At 36.6% G+C, this 13289-nt stretch overlaps 2 long non-coding RNA genes across 2 annotated transcripts; one reads left to right on the forward strand and one right to left on the reverse strand.

Annotated features, from left to right (window-relative positions):
* Positions 1 to 2584: 2584 nt before the first annotated feature.
* On the reverse strand, positions 2585 to 7313 carry LOC113329983. The gene is made up of 3 exons (XR_003350043.1): positions 7209 to 7313; positions 2938 to 3067; positions 2585 to 2716 (listed from the first exon to the last, which is right to left on the reverse strand). It is a non-coding gene; the product is annotated as an uncharacterized LOC113329983 (long non-coding RNA).
* On the forward strand, positions 5653 to 7806 carry LOC113329980. Its single transcript, XR_003350041.1, has 4 exons — positions 5653 to 6829; positions 7023 to 7333; positions 7416 to 7577; positions 7666 to 7806. It is a non-coding gene; the product is annotated as an uncharacterized LOC113329980 (long non-coding RNA).
* Positions 7807 to 13289: the final 5483 nt, after the last annotated feature.

A 13289-nucleotide genomic window follows, 5' to 3' on the forward strand; every position in this document is an offset into this window, starting at 1 on the left:
TATTAATGCATTAAAATTTGATTATTTTTTCATTAAATTCGTCAGTGTTATGCCTGAAAAACTCTGTGTCGGCATGGTAAAAGTATGAATACCATGCCGGCAGGGACCTAATCGACATGCAGTACAGGAAAACCTACCTATTGCTACACCATACATATTCACACCTTCAATATATGTGTTGCAAAAGCAAATTTCTAGTCACAATACTTTTCAGGTGCAGCTAAAAGCTATAAAAAACTGATGCAAAATGAAACTTTTGCCACAAAACTAAAGCAACGATATGAAAAGAGTGTAGCAAAAAAGCATAATCTCTTGTTGCAGCAATAAAGAGTGGGTGAAGCAATATACTTCTTGCTACATAGGTTATCGCAGCACCAGTAGGGATTTATGCCATAGCCATTATGTGCGACAATGGTTCAATTTCTTGTATTGATGGTATTCATATCTTCACCATACCGACAAACAATATCTCCCAAATTTGAAATTATAGACGACATTTTTATATAGAAAGAGTGCTCTGTAAGTACACTGCCAATAAAGAATGTTCATTATCGAGCATGCCGATAGTGGTGACAGCAATGTACATTTCTTAACTTGCTATGCTGGCATATGATGCAAATTTCCCAGAAATTCTAAGTTTTTTTCACTTGGCTATTGGCATTGATAGTTTTCTATCGAGCATGCCGTCAAATAATTTCGGCATGATTCATACTAAAAAAAGTGTCGGCATAGTAAACTAAAACTATACCGGTATTAACTGAAACTGAAAAATTTCAGTTACAATTTTTGATTCTAACTTAAACGAGTTCTTTTAAAACACATCGATGATTAACTTTCTTTCAAGGAGGCATGTTTATATAATCGATTAATCGCCGAATTTTTTTTTGAAGCACCGATGAAACCGTGTTGAAATCGATGATGAAGAAAACAAAATCAAAAAGAGAAGCCAGCTGAAAAGGAGAAGAGAAGTTAAAAGGAGATGGGGGTATGAAAAGAATAAATTTAGGTTTATAGACTTACTTTTTATTTGTTTTAAAGGGTAGTTTAGTATATTTGTCCCTAAAAACACCCCTTAGCATGACTCTAAGGATGGGAATAGTATTTCATGTCCCCCGATTATTTTCCCATCCCCCAATTGCGTGTTCCTAAAAAAAATCAATTTTCAAAATTTTAGGCTTGAGAGATATACGTGCCCTCGTAAAAAGTTCAAAAAAAATGAAAATGGAAAAATACCGCTGTTACACTACATTTCACTATAGAGAGAAGGAGGAACCCCTTGAACTCCAATTTTCACATTTTGGGAGACATTGTTTTTAATAAAGCTCAAACAATATGGTGCATTTGAAGCTAATATTTTGGGGAATGCTCGCTTTACAAAGCTGTACATATCCATAAATAATGAGCACATTCCTAAATTAAATACCAAACCTCACCATCCACCAACCTTAATTTTACCGGTTGAAAATTCGATTATGGAGTTATTTCTTTCAGAATGGGGTCATTTTTTGTGCACATGTAGATGTTTGTAAGACGAGCATATCCCCTAAATTATTAGCATCAAATACGCTATTGTTTAAATTTTATTACGAAAAATATCTCCCAAATTATAATATAGAAATCAGATGTTTTCTGAGGGATGGTTTTTGGAACTCTTTCCAACCATTTGGATAACTTCTTCAAATCATAATGCTTCCATAGCAAGGAGTAATGAGCACATAACATCATAATCACGATTAACCGGTAGCCATGGATCTTGTATCGAGTTGCAGAGATCTACGCCATGCCGGATGAGATCATTGTTGATTATATACATGAATATACCATCACATGTTAACAAATTTCCATAAGGCTATTATATTCTTCATAATGACAATAATCAACCATTAGGCTTACTCTAATGGTTCTCCAAGATTCAACATTCTTTGAAAATCCGGTTCATCAAAATTCAACGTCCAAACGTAGTGGAAATTCAAGATTCAAAACAGAGGTGCCATTTGAAATGTCACCAGGCGCCATTTGAAATGGCACCTGATGTATCAACCGTTAGATCACCAATAAGATTATAAATCTAACGGTGTATATGATTCTGATGGTTGAATTTTTATAAAGTTTTTCCTAAACGCCATTTGAAATGGCGCCTAATGCTTTTTTGGGCGCCAACCCAAATTGCGTCTCTGTCTTGATTCCATCTCACACCCAAGCAAATTCAAGACTCAACTCTGAATCAACTCTGTTTGCGACGCAAAAACGACGATTTTGAGAGAGAAAGTTGAATCTTTCTCCCCCATTAGACTAAGTCTTGCGAGACGATCAGGAGAAATATATACAAAACCTGAATCTGAAATTCCTGTAGAACAAGAATAAGTTTTATTAAAAGCATAAAAACCTAATATAAATGTTACCCAAATTTATCATAATTAATATTAGAGTAAATCTAGGTAACACATAATAATCTAATAAAAAATTGATATGTAATTGAAGTTTTGCAAAAGAGAATTGAAGAAGAAAAAAAGGTAGTTTGAATTTTTTGTGTTACACTGAACACGATTTCCAGTTTTTCATGCGAGGGTTAACCGACTATCTTATCCCATTTTTAGCCATTTTAAACCGCTTCAGTTCAATCTCGTCCGTTCCCATGGCCGAATCAGAGTTATCAAATCAAAGAAGTGAACGGAAGCTCCCACCATCACCCAGAGCAGCACCATGGCTTGTCATCCTACATGGAAGATATTGTAAGTTCCAAACTTTCATAAATATACATGATCACTTGAATAAATCTTACAAGAAATTCATACCAGAATCGAGTCAAAATGGTTTTGGCAAAAAAATTCTCATAAGGATGGTTAATAGTTTCTTGTTGTGACATTAAAGACCCAGAATGTAGTGATAGAGAATTTTTTCTCTGGAATCCTGCTTCACTAGAAACCATACACTTACCTAGTGAACCGAAGCTAGTTGACGAATTTCCTATTAGAGATTGTGTTTTGTCTTCACCTCCTAAGCTCGGCAGTGGTGATGATGGAAATGTTGATTATGAATCAATGGTTTATATCCTTTGTTGATGTTGCTGCAAATAAAAGTCTTCAATCAATGTTTTATTTGAAGGGTAAGTTGTACGTAATGTGTATGAATAATGTTCACATCCAGATAGCAATACAATATGGTTCTGATACTGAGGATGCTGAAATTCTCAGTATAAGTGATGCTATTAGTTTCAGTTACAATTCCGAAATTGATGTGGTAGCAGGAGGTTTAGATTGTCGGTGTCAAATTTATCATGTAGAATCTTTCGGTGAAGTTTTTCAAATTCTTAGAAAATTCTTTTCGAGAGGTATTTTGTGTAACCAGCATATATGTATGGAAATTGAATTTCTCTACAATGACTTGGGAGGAAGTGAAAAGTATGGATGTCCATGTCTTCTTTTTGGGTTGTAATACAAAATTGTCTTGCTTGGCCTCAGACTTGGGTTTATCGAAGGGTTCTTTGTATTTTACACAAGCTGAAGGGATGAGCTTGTACAAATATGACTTGGAAGATGATAGTATTTTGATTTCTTTACCATGTCCGAATCTACCATGCCTAAATGGTTGATGATTTCTGCAACTCCAAGGTAACTTCCAAGTACAATATGTTCTTGTTTGTTTTCTGTTACGTTGCTGAGGGAGGATCCTTGACATTTAATGTTAAATTTGCAATATTTGACGATGCTGATTTTGCACGATTTATGGGGACTGAATGAAAATGAAAGAAACTAATTTGTTTTTTCTTAGAATAATGTTCTCATGTGGTACTACGCTCTAACTAAAAAAAAATAGCACTCTTTCACATGTAACCTTACCATAAGTCTGTTAGTGATTGACTTGCCCTCGGTGGCCATAGATGGTAAGGTTACATGTTATGGAACGCGTTTCATTTTTTTAACAGAATGAGTACACAACTAAAGACGTACCAGTCCATTGTATTTTATTTGTGTCATCTGCACTCTTAAGTTGGTTACGCATGAACTTACTCGAGAACTTTCCCTATTTGTGTCTGAGTAAACTGTGCATATTAGTTCCACTCATTTTCGTATCAAACAGGTTAAACAGAATGCTTAAATTCCAACTGTTTCAGCTAGCCTTCCAGATCTATTTGTCTTTTCCCACATCCTGTATTGAGTTTTTTGTTGTATGATGAAGACCCTTTCTTATGCAAGCTAGTTTCTCTGATTCAATAGGGACTTGCACCTTTGATGCTATCTGAATTTGTGGTAATATTCTGTTCTTTTGTTTCGTAGGTTCGATGACAGCATAAGAATAACAGAACACGGTTAGGAGAGGGCGAATGCATACGTAAAGTTATTAGGCCATCGGAAAACAGAACCGTAGATAAAGACAGTGAGAAAGAGGATATCGAAGAAGCAACACCATCAATCATGCTTAAGGATGATCATATGGTATGGTTGATATCAAATTATCTGCATACATTGGATTACATTCATTTACGTGGAGCCAGTAAAAAATATCAGACAATATTAAATTTGAGAAGATCCTCATCTATTCCGGTAGTTCAGACCACAGATTTATCCCCATGGCTGGTTTTTCATAAGCATCAAGCTGTCTATAATTTCGTAAATCCAATGCATAATAATGAGAACTACCTCATAAACATCACAGAGCTGTTAAAAGGTTTCAGGATTCGGTTTTCAAAAGGTGGGTGGTTGCTCTTGTCAAAGGGAAAGACTTTGTTGTTCTACAATCCCTTCACCACATCAACTGTCAAACTTCCAGACTTGCCAGATTCATACCATCATTATGCTTTCACAGGTATCTCATTCTCATTCCTGCAGACTTCTTCAGATTGTGTAGTCTTGGCATTCGTGGTGTTGGATTTAGTGATAGGGTTGAAATCTTATTTATCAAACGGGGAGATGAAAGTTGGACATATGATGTCTCAGATAGCATATATTTAACTCCCAGAAGGAATAATGTTGGTTTCCAGCTGAACTTTAACACACCAGTTTTCTACCATGGAGCTTTCTATTGCTTAGACCTCAATGGAACTTTGGGGGTATTTAAATTAGGGCCTGCCATTAGTTGGGAAATTCTAGCCATGGTACCCACGCCGAATTGCGAGTTTATCCACAAGAGTTTCTTGGTGGAGTGTGATGGAAAACTTATGTCCGTGTTATTAGGCCATTTTGGAAAATGGGTTCGTGTATTTAGATTGAACGACAGTGAAATGGTTTGGGTTGAAGCTATGTTTGGGGCGGCATGTTTTGTATTAGCAATACAGCCTGTGTTTCTGCAAGGGCTCCGACTAGTCTTATGGAGAACAAGATTTACTTTCCGAGGTTGCATAATGAAGGGATTTTGTATTACTCTCTCGATACAGGTATGTATCAAACATTCTGTTAAAGATTATCTTGATTCTAAGGAGAACTTACACTGCAGCTGGATTGAACCTAACTGGTCAGAGGTCTTAAATCACTATCTCGACTGGCTTAACATCTGAATGTAGAAGTCCTATTATAAGGATCCTTTTATTTCTATTTTGCTGAATCTCATTACATATTCTTGCTGCGAATAAAGAAAACAAGTTCATGAACACTGTCACTATAGTTCTAGCTCTGTACACTATAATCTATTCTAGACTTTACTGGTGATCTTTACCATATTTTTTTGGCAGTTCAAGGTAACAGTGAAGAGTCCTTGTCGTGTTGAATTTCTCGGCTGCTACACTAACACTATGTGTTTGAATCAGACTCGCGATCTTAATCTGATTCGGCATCCGACTTTGGTCCGAGTCAGATCGTTTTCTTTTAATCTTTCTGAGTCTGACTCGCAATTACATCTAACTCATAGCTATTTGAGTCAGGACTCAGGTGTCTTTTCATTTTGCACATCTAACTCGAATCAAGAAGATTCTTGAACTTTAACTTTTGAGTTAGAGGTTTGCAAACAAGCCAAAGATAACTGGAATGACGGCTTCCCTTGTAATAAAAAAGGCAAGAAACTACCTCTAGTACTGTAAGCGTATAAATGCAGTTGATCATTCTTAAATTGGTCTTTAGTATGTGATCAAATGGCTTCACGTCATCTTAGAGTCCAAGGCCAGTTATATGTATAATTTCTGAAAAGAAAGTAAATCTTCTATATTCTGTACTGAATGTTTAGTTTAAAACGTTGCTGTTGAATCCCAAACATGCCTATACTTGCAGATTTATAGAGTTGAAGACAGAAATGAAGTAGTACTTTGTTCCTATTGCCAAACTAAGCTGATATTTGCTCATCCACTCCCAATATTTTACTCCTTAAGCCTGCTCTGTGTATTTTTTTCTGGTTGAAGGGATGTTAGAAATTTGCTTCGCCGTATCATTGTGGACAGGAGAGGATTATCACAGGGAAAGTGATTGAAAGATTCAAGAAACTAAGTTATGTATCCCATGTCACAGTTGCATATTTGTCTGAAGGAATTGGTTTGGTGGATGCATTGGAACCAAAAGTAGAAAAGGAGAGTCTGGATGCCACCTGACATAAGTTTCTTTGCTAGCTTGGCTCACTTCAAAAAATTTCTCTGGGAAGGTAATTAAAAATCTGGCTTTAATGCTCAATACTGACCTGACATAAGTTTCTGCGGTAGCTTCTCTCACTTCAAGTTTCAACCTTTTTTGCATACAATATTTTGTGTAGATAAACTTGTTGTTCAGGATTGATGTGTCTTTGGTAACTTGTTGCGGGTAATTAGCTTCTGTCTTGTGTGACTTGATTTACTAAATAGTTTGTAGCTACGTTCAGTCTAGCGGTTGAGCTCATCAGACTGATTCCGGTATGTCACGATGCTTGAAAGGTAATAATATATCGCAAATCTGAAATCGAACTTGGATTTTCATTAAGTCATGTATTAGGGTCACATGTTTCCTTCAACCTTTAATACCAAATCCTTAATAATAATATCGATTTCTCAGTTATAAATTACGGTTTATATTTCTTGGCTTTTTGTACGGCACTTCCATAACCTGATTAATTCACGTTTGATGTAGGTGTTTTACTCCAAGGGCAATTTCTTAGGCGTTTATGAATGTGTATGAATTTCTTAGACATTTTATGGGTTTCAAAGATTAGTTGGTCCTACTATTAAAATTCACAGTTGTCGAAGCAGTTGGTATGTCTTGAAGCTTGCAAGAAACTACATCAATTGGGAGTTATGATGAAATGGTTAGATTTACCTGGCGAGTTTGTGCCATCATTGATTGATGAAGCCGTTAGCAGAGCATCTCTATGGTGTTCCTTGCCGAGAGGGGTTTTCAGGATGTTGAAAGCAGGAACACATGCATCTTTGTAAGAAATTGAGGTTGGTTTCTGTTATCAGGTACGGAAACATATCCTCTATCTAGCTGTATTCTTTAGTTGATGATAAATGTTAAATGTTTCAGAGGGTTGAGTTGGCAAGCTTATTTACTGGCAAAAACCACGCAGATGTTGATCCCGGGGAATTGACAAATTTATATTCAGCTTCCGTTGATGCTGAAAATTGTCCTCAATTTCCAGCAGCATCTTCATCACTCACCTGGACTTGTAAATAACCAAATAACAGCGTATGGAAATCTGTTCCTGTCCTTTTTTTCTTCACAAGCTGGATATAGAAGATATCTTAACCTTTTCTTCTTATTTTTTCTGCTTCAGGCTTTTGGAGATTTATGTATTTTTGATTTGTTAGGGAGTGAGTATGTAGCGGGGGGAATTCTAATGGACACCGAGCTTAACCTTGATATACAATATAGTCTGAAAAGTATTTAAGCCACTACTCTTTACACCTGAGAAACCGGAGTTGCCCAATTGTCTGAGAACTTATGAAACTCTGTAGTCATATTACGTTCAGGAGCAGATGGGTTGGAGAATTGATTCCTGGTGATCTATGGTTACAAACAAGCAGAATGCCCAGTGGTTGTAGTCTGTTGCTTTTAGGTAACTGGTCCCCTGCCATCAATAAGCCCTTCAATGCTGTAAAAATGAATCATTCGGGGTAAGGTTTGTATAGATTTACCACAGAGTTTTTTGTGAAAATGTAATGATATTCCGGTGGGTACACCACTGTATTTCACCTGCGTGTTGTTGACTATGACAACAGAGGAAAAAAAGAAATCTTCTTTTGACTGGATAGTAACCGTATTACTAGTCCAGAGGAGGACCACCGTGGCTGAAAATCACTATTTTTTTTTCAATAAATCGATCTGGATCGGGGAGTCCAATCAAATAAAAATGTGATTAGTTGAAACCTAATAAGTTGAAGATTTTTTTTTCCTCCACTGACCAGATAGATGGATAAGAAATCGAAATAAAATATTCTCTCCTCCACATACGTTGCCTGTGAAGATGCATCACATCATGTCCTGTGTACATCATGGAGCGGGTCCCACATGGAAACTTTCATGGGCCCGCTAAAAACTTGACAGCAAGTATAATTTGTAAGATACCCAAAATCTGAAGTTCTTTTTAACCGTGTAGTAAAAGTAAATTTAATATACCCATAATGGGTGTAAAAGTAACACAATCAACAGTCTGACATGTGCATAGAAATATGACTAAATATCTAAACTTGAACCGTGGACTGGATTCATAAAATAAGTGGGTCTCCCACTAGCCAAACAAACAAAGAATCCACTTTTTAGCTTTTACTAACTTTACAGTTTACCAACGGAAAACTCTTTGTAAAATATTCTCGTCTCCCATGATCAGTCTGGAAAAGTATTACATGTCTTGTGAGTTGTGTCCCTCATCCCACTACCTACGATGGACGTATTCAAACTATCCATCTGTTCCTTTCGGGTTCAAATCCGAATCCGTATTTCATCTACCTGACAAAAGAAATAACCCGAACGTGTCAATAATATGGTAGTACCAATCAACTAACGTGGCAGCATCAAAGTTATCGACAATCTACTTTTTACCGTCTTTTTTTCTGGGCACACAAGAGAGATATGACCCAACTCACGCAAACCGAATCAGACTCGGATACAGAAGAAGACCTCACATGTTGTCTTGAGCACATCACGTGGATGTCATCTCATCCCTATCTCCCCACCTAATCATTACGATGTTTTGTTTCTCTAGGATTCAAATTCGAATTAATCTCTTCCGGAAAAAACAAATAAATAAAATCACATCGGTCTTTGTCACCCTCGGGCCTATTCTATTTCCAGCCAGCCATTTGTGGCATAGGCTACCCTATCTTCCCTAGATTAGCTCTCAGTTACAAGCATGGAAGTTTGGAAGAGGAAGAAAAAGGAGAAGGAAGATATGGCCATTGTTAATGTTTGCCATTTGCTGGGTGATATGGGATGAAAGGGATAGAAGACTAATGATAGTCAAGAATCCCAAAAACATAGGTACCTGATCAATGAAATTAAAGCAAAAATATGAAGCGCCGGAAAATTGGTTTAGACATTATACTTTTACAGATTTGATCACTCACTCGAAAGTAATCATAGATTGTAGGTAATTTCAATACTTTTACAGATTTGGTTTAGACATTATACTTCTGGGTTTGTAATTGGGGACTGAAAGTCCATGTATGGTTACCTTATTCTCTTAATACAAGTTCAATCTTTCGGATAAAAAAAAATCATCAAAAAAGACACCACACATATAAGATTGTTTATGCAATATATGTTGGACTTGAAAATTACAATAGTTCCTTTCGGGTAGAGGTGTAAAACATGCTAGCACAACACAGCCCATTTGACGGTGAACCCGTCTAGATACGTGTATTGTCATGCTGTACTGTGCCAGAAATTAAGCCGTACCGTGTTTGAGGGCGTGATGTGCCGTGCTGTATCTGGCATATTTATTTTACATTTTCTCAAACTAAACATTTTCAACATATTTAGATACTATATATGTTTTTATTGAAATGATTCGCTACAATGAAGATAGAATGTCAAAGGATTGTTAAAATATAAGAGTGTGAAATATACAACTATCTTTTAAAGACGGAGGGAGTATGTTGTATGCTACAATATTGTGTATACATGATATGACGTGTTTTATGGGCGTGCTATGCAGTATTGTGCCACGTGTTGTGTTATGCAACGGTGCCGATTAGCCTAACCCAGCATAGCACATTAAGCTAACATGTTGTTCCGTGCTGATCTGTGCTTATGCTGGTAAAACCCAGATTACACCTCTACTTTTGGGTATGAATGTTTGCTGCGTCTGTGCACATTCACAAAGAGTATACGAGAGTCAAACTATCTTAATATTGTCCACCAAAATTTTCAGCAATTGTTCCCGTAGCCGGGCATGAAACCTCTTACAATCTGGTTGCGCAAACCAGTGAAACTAACGTATGTAGAAGCATGGACCATTACCCTTTTTCTTGTGTTAAATTATTGTGCTCTCTGACTGCTCTTTAACAAGCATCGACAGAATATAAGTCTTGGCAGGGACTTTCACAAGCAAATGATAACAACAAAACGAAGGGGCAATATAGTCAATATGATTTTAGAGCTGTCTGACTGATTGATGTGAATAAAGGTGCTAGGTGGCTGACTAGAAAAGGATATGACGATGTACAGTAACTTATTTTCATCTGCCAAACTTTAGCTCGTGTTGGCAGAAAGGAAAAATCTAGCAAACAAACACTGCTAAGACAATTCGGATCTCGGCGTCTTGCACTCTATTTGAGCTGTTAACGTTAGTGAGGCGTTTTTTTTTTTTTTTTTTTTTTGCAGTGAACCGGTCATGAATCGGCTCGTCCTTCTTGGTTTTTGATTTATTTGCTGGTTAATATGATTTGTTTAGGATGAGGAGTAGGGCTGAACATAGTTTCGGTTTTCTGCAGGAATCGGACCGAACCAGACCGATAAGGAAGAAACCGAACCAACCATTTATTAATGGATTGGTTATGGTAAAAAAAATTGAAAACCGATATTATTGGTTAGGTTTTGATTTGACCTGAAAACCGAACCAAAAACCAATGGAAAACCAATAAGTATAAGCCGTTGATTAAAATCAGATAGATTTAATCTACCCCATCTATCTCACACTTTGAATATGGAATTTGGAGCATGCAAAACTTAGAGTTTATGTATTTTGAATCTGTAATGTTTATGTTTTGAACTTATGCTTATAAACTTGAGTTATGAACTACGCATATGTGTTAATTACATTTTGCGGGTAGGTTAAAAAAATTCAACTGTGTTATTTCTTTTTAAAATTTGAACTGTCAGTTTCAGAAACTGACATACAGTCGGTTTTCCATTAACCCAATGGAACAAACCGAAACCGGTTAAAATCATTAAGAAACCGAACCAATGGTTAATGGATTGGTTTGATTTACATTTTTAAAAACCGATAGTATTGGTTTCGGTTTTGGTTTTGGCTAAAAACCGAACCAAAACCGACCATGAATAACCCTAATGAGGAGTGTTTTCCTTGCTAATTTGCTGAGTCAATACTGTTTAGTTTCATTTTGGAGTTCCCTTTTTGAGTTAATTTTTTTCTCTTGATGAGACTTGCAAAAAGAGTCGTTTTTTTTTCTTTCTCGTTTTTAATCCTGGAGTAAGGGTGCACACGATACGGTTCGGCTCGGTTCCTGCCCAGGCCGAATATTTGTACCTTCCTATGCTCGGTTCCAAAATTTTGGACTGGTACCTGTACCTTGTACCTCGGTTCCTGTACCATTCGGTACACGTACGTTACCAGGTACTTTCTGTCAGAATTCAAAGACAGATTCTCCTGTCATTTTCCAGACAAATTGAGTACCTATTTTTTAATATATTAAACAATATCTCAATCAAAGAACAAATTAACAACTAACACGTAACAATAATACTAGCAAACTAAAATCCCAAGCAACCAAAGTCTTGAAAATCTGAAAAAGAAAAAAGTAGCAGTAACACACAAACACACACAATAGTCTTAATTCTTAACCACAATGCACTGGTGGTATTTAACGTGTGTTCTTATGAACACAGTGATGCTAGAGGAGACTCAAGACAGGAGAGCGGCGAAGAATAAGGATAAAGAAAATGAACCACTTCTGTTTCTAACTCTAACTTCATTCCTATATATACTAGATATCTACCACCGTTAAATTAGATACAAATCTAACGATCACAAATGATCGGTACAGTCGGTACAGTTCGGCACGGGATATGGGTAGGGCCGAGTTCCTGTACCTCCCTAATCCCGGTTCCTATTTATTGGACCGGTACCTGTATCCCCTTCCTCGATTCGGGACAAAAACAGGTACGGTTCCACCGATTACGGGACGGTCCGTCGGTCCGCTTCGGTTTCTGTGCACCCTTACCCTGGAGTAGGGTAATGGAGTTTCCAAACGAGAAACTTTAGAAAAAAGAGAAAGCAAAAAGAAGAAGAAAAATTTGGTCCGTATCGGATAATTTTCTTTTTATGCTTAAAAAAAAAAAATCCGTATCGGATAAAGAATTGGTCTTAATACGGAGAGATTGCTGTAATTTTTTTCATCAAAAGATGTTGGTGCATTAATGACTCGTTATTAATTTCAGACACTCAACTAATCCCATCCCATCCATTTCTCTAACCAAAATCTTCACGACTCAAACAAAAACCACTGCATAACATCTTTGTACAAGGAGAAGTTGGCAATTAACGGAGAAATTACATTCAGATTTTGATCGACTTATTGGATGTGTTGCTAAACGGTTTCAGTCCAACAAGAACTGGTTTCCGTTGAATGAATCTTGAGATCAGAACGAAGCCCGTGGACCAAAGAGGTAGGTCCCACAGAAGTAATGGAATGTGCATGAATCCAAGAAATATTTTAATTTCACCTTTTCCACTGTAATTTTTGCGTCACAAGATCTTCATTCATTTATGGCTCGTCATTAATTTTCACCGTACCCAACTACTCCCTCCATTTTTCTACAGATATCTGTTGAAAACATTTAGTTTCTCTCACAATCCCTGATCTGTTCAACCTTATCATTGACAACAAACAAAGACCATTAATCTCCATTTCTTATCATCTTTTCAGAAAACAGCGTGGATTTCTTTGCGTTTTGATGTTAATGGCACCATCAACAACACAGTGGACAGGGAAGAAAAACGATGAAAAAGGAAAAATAAAAATAAAAATGTAAATGTAAATTTTCATATTTACATTTATTTTCATTATTTATTGAGGAGGGATCCCTTCACACTTTTATTATCACAGTATCTCACATGTTGGACGTTATTTTTGCGAATAAAAGTCAAACCGTAACCGATTTGAAGTTAATATTTTGGAATATGTTACTCTTACGAAGTTATACATACCTACCAAAGAT

Source organism: Papaver somniferum, unplaced genomic scaffold (assembly GCF_003573695.1).
Source record: "Papaver somniferum cultivar HN1 unplaced genomic scaffold, ASM357369v1 unplaced-scaffold_117, whole genome shotgun sequence".
Taxonomy (NCBI): domain Eukaryota; kingdom Viridiplantae; phylum Streptophyta; class Magnoliopsida; order Ranunculales; family Papaveraceae; genus Papaver; species Papaver somniferum.